General features: G+C 39.0%; 1 protein-coding gene across 9 annotated transcripts in view; it reads right to left on the bottom strand.

The window, feature by feature from the left end:
• Window positions 1-289: 289 nt before the first annotated feature.
• The window catches only part of GRIA3 (glutamate ionotropic receptor AMPA type subunit 3), a 568,173-nt gene continuing 564,677 nt past the window's right edge, over window positions 290-3,785 (bottom strand). For all 9 annotated transcript variants that reach the window (XM_088795040.1, XM_088795041.1, XM_088795043.1 and 6 more), the window contains one exon: window positions 290-2,464. The gene's annotated coding sequence lies outside the window, so the exon portion shown is untranslated. The remainder of the gene's footprint in view (window positions 2,465-3,785) is intronic.

Genomic DNA, 3,785 nt, shown 5'->3' with positions numbered 1-3,785 from the left:
TGCACATGAACTGAGGTCCTGCTTCTTGCTTTTTGTAGATACCATCTCACAGTTGGTTGTCCTGACAAACCTAATCTAAGACCTTGGTGGTACAATTCCATTTAGGCCCAGGGATCTTAGTCTGCCTGCAGTGGCAGTTGGGGTAGGGAGAAGCATAAATCTTCTTTGAAAGTCACCAGTAAGGTGACTGTTACATCGTTGGCAAAGCTTCTGGTGGGAAATAATTAGTGACTAACTAGTTCTTGGCATCTGCATCTAAGTAAACTTTAAATAAAGCACAGAAACAGAATTCTTTCTTTACAGTTTTATTTACAAAATGTATTAAAACTTTGTACAATACCTCATGGCAATGAGGCTCTGTAATTTATGCCCACACATGCAATTTACACTTTTACGGCCATTAGGTTGCTTGGCAAGTTTTCTGTCCACGGAAGTACAGATTTAACAACAAAAAGAAAGGAATTGGAAAAAAAAATTCTCAAGTGACTACCGCCAAACTCCCATAGCTTGAAGTTAGTAGCAGAAATTTGAAGCAATCATTGTTTTTATAAACATGCAAGTTTTAAAAAAATAACAAACCAATTTACCCGTCTCTTCATTCCCAGTGAAGTTTCCTCTCTGAAAAACTGATTTGGGTCAACAAACATACATTTCTTTTTACACAATGCCTATGAAAATGTTTGTGGGTGGGTTGGTTGGTTTGTTTTATACAACTTCATATTCGCACAGCGTTAGCTTCCCGTGCTGGGACGTTATAGCATTCAGAAGTTGAAAAATCACAGTTTCATGAAAACAAAACAAAAACACAGCAGCTTTCTTTTTTGTTGTTCAATGCCATTTAAAATTTGACAGATGAATTATTCGCTTATGACACACTTTTTGGAATGAAATTTTATATTACACTTTTCTGGAAACAGTTCGTTGGAACGAGACTTCTTTCTTTTCTGAAGATAAGAGCAAATACGTGGCAAGTCAACTGAGCATCTAAAGGTCACACTTGGGAAATGAATTCGAGCTCCTAGTTTTTACAGTCTGGAAACTTCCCAATGCATGTCACTGATGAGAGCAAACTACTGAACTACAGAAAGCATACATCGTTATATAGGAGGTAATTAGTGAGCAGAGACTATTTCCTCTGACTGTTCTGATGATGCCAACATCAGGTACACAGTTACTTGATAGCCTGTGGAGCAGTGCAGTGATCTTCTGAGTCAGTAAAGAGACTGCTCCAAGCAAGGACCCTGGGAGTGATGCTGAGGCCCTCAGTTTAGCAGTAGGTTTGGGAAAGCATTTTAGTCTTTGCAAACTAGAAAAGGACACATGCAATCTGATGGAGAGCTGCAGGCAGTAGCAGGCAACAGCTGGTAAGACAGACCTAGCAAGAGTAAAGTCAGGTTGAGAACTGTGGTCTGAACCCACTGGCCTGCTTTGCAATGCAGTCCTGTCTCCGAGGTGTACACTTGAAAAGCATACTTAGCAGAGAAGCAGAGCTAAACACAGTGTTGTTTTTTGAGAAAGATATTCTAAACACACTTGGGAATACAGGCAGCTTTTCCCTCACCTCAATGCTACATACTCAGCCATATTTACTTAAAATGTACACTGAAGCAAGAAAAACAGATCTGTGAGCTGAAATTCCAGGCTTCTTGGAAAGCCCCGAGATCAGTTTTAGGAAAGCACCGAGAGGTATGCCTGATAGTGCCCCATCCATCACTATACCCAAAAGTCAATTTCAAAAGCTCTGTTAATCCCTTTACTGAGTGGGAAGTTATCAAAGCATTTTCACAAAACCATTTCAAGAACACAGAGAAGTCGCTGTTTAGTTCCTTTTTCCAAATTGTTTGAATTTTCTTAAGTGTTGCACTTGCAGTCTAAAGATATACACATTTCAGCAATGTTGAAAGGAAATAGGGTGCACAGAACATCACCACCAACAGGAAATACCAAAATATCTGGTCAGCAGATCCTAGAAGAAATGCCAGTCTGTCTTCCCAAACACAGGGAGTCAAAGATCGTTTTTTAAATCAGGAGGAATAATTTTAGTTAGGATGGGCCTATTTGCTGAATTAGAATTTTAAATTTGTGTGTGGTGTGTGTGTGTGTGTGTGTGTGTGTGTGTATTAAAGAGCATGGTGTTTGTATACTGTGCAGTGGTATCAAAGAATGGCTTCTGTTGAATTGACTTTTTAATGAGATTTATTTTGCATACAGGAATCTTGCAAGTCCATTTTTTTGTTGGTTTTATTTTCATTTTTTTCAAGCAAAGCAAAAAGGTATCAATGATGGTTTGCATTGTCGCGAGTCTCAGAGTGTTCCATAAGGCACTAAAGGAAAAAGATCATTGCACCATCAGCAATATTCGTGTCATGTCCGACACCAAGGAGAGTGAAGTCTGGCTCAGGATCCTTGAAGCAGCCACATTTTCAGTGATTCCTTTCATCTCATGCGTCTAGTGGGAAGGGATCTGCAAAGTCAAGGGGAAAATTTAAATTTGAATAGGATTTTTATTGGGAATTGAGTTTATTATGGCTCAGTCTATCTTGGACAACAACACCAGCTGTTTTCTGAAATTGGCATCTCTGGGGCTGCACCTGGTTTGACTGGCTTTAGGCAACAAGTCTGTTTATATTCTTTAACCTGATGCAAATGCTTTGCATTAGGTTAAATTAGGTTCCTTCTCTACTATGCAGTGTACTAAGGAATATATTGGCATTGCATGAAGTCTAACTCAAGACATTAAATCACTTAGGATGTAGGTATAATAGAAAATCTTAGTACCCTTGAAATATAGATATTCAGGACAAGTACACTGCTGATTGTATTCTGATTGCAGAACCTGTGACCGAGGACTGTTTACCTGGGACAGAGGGTAAACAATATTCTATGTCTTGCTCAATTGAAATCTATTTTCCTGTAAGAAGAAAATTTGCTGCTCATTGCTAAAAAGGTGTCAGCTTGTTTCTCTTAATACCTACAACCTTAGTTATTAAAGTCTGAAAATAGCATAGAGACTTTAAAGAGAAAACACATTCCAGGAAAAGGCCAGAACAGTGATATCTATGAAAGGGATTGGCATCCATGGGGTCTTTGCCCTGATATTGTGGACCTGATTGAGATACTGATGCTGCTCTCCTCTTGGAGGTATTAATTAGTGCAGGGGATTCATTTGCTCCAACTCTGAAAACTTAAGGCCACTTTCCTGTCTCCTCTTCAAACTCACATACCTCCTCTCCATCTTTTCCCTCTACACTAGTAGGACCCTTCTCTTTCTCCTGAGCTAACAATGAATTTTATTCCAAAGATATGACATAATCATTTTCTACTACTGGTTCTGGAATAAAAGTACCTGTAAGAAGAATGTCAAAGATGCACCTGCGGGCCAAAAGTCCCAAAGAGGGCAGAATAAGATTAACATGGACATGGGTAAACCTCTTCCTTGGAATGTCCAAAGTCCTGAGTCATATCTATCACAGAAGCTTGGAGAAATTTTATATCTATGGAAGAAAGATCAAAATCTCCTTCTCCCTCCCCATTGGCCATAGTACGTCATTACCTAGCTGCATAACTTTGGGAAATCCACCTAATCTCTCAATGCCTCTGTTTCCTGCTTTTAAATAGGGATAGATGAAGTATAGGTTGGTGCAAAAGTAATTTCAGTTTTTGAAATTATTTTCAACATTTTAAACTGCAATTACTTTTGCACCAATGTAATATTATCACTGAGGCAAAAGTCCTCTGGGGACGAAGAACATGCCCACTTCAGTTATCCAGAATATGTTTTCCAC

This window comes from Rhinolophus sinicus, chromosome 18, assembly GCF_057876585.1.
Source record: "Rhinolophus sinicus isolate RSI-liver-muscle chromosome 18, RSI-T2T, whole genome shotgun sequence".
NCBI classification, from domain to species: Eukaryota; Metazoa; Chordata; class Mammalia; order Chiroptera; family Rhinolophidae; genus Rhinolophus; species Rhinolophus sinicus.
This window is presented reverse-complemented; position numbering and strand designations above follow the sequence as displayed.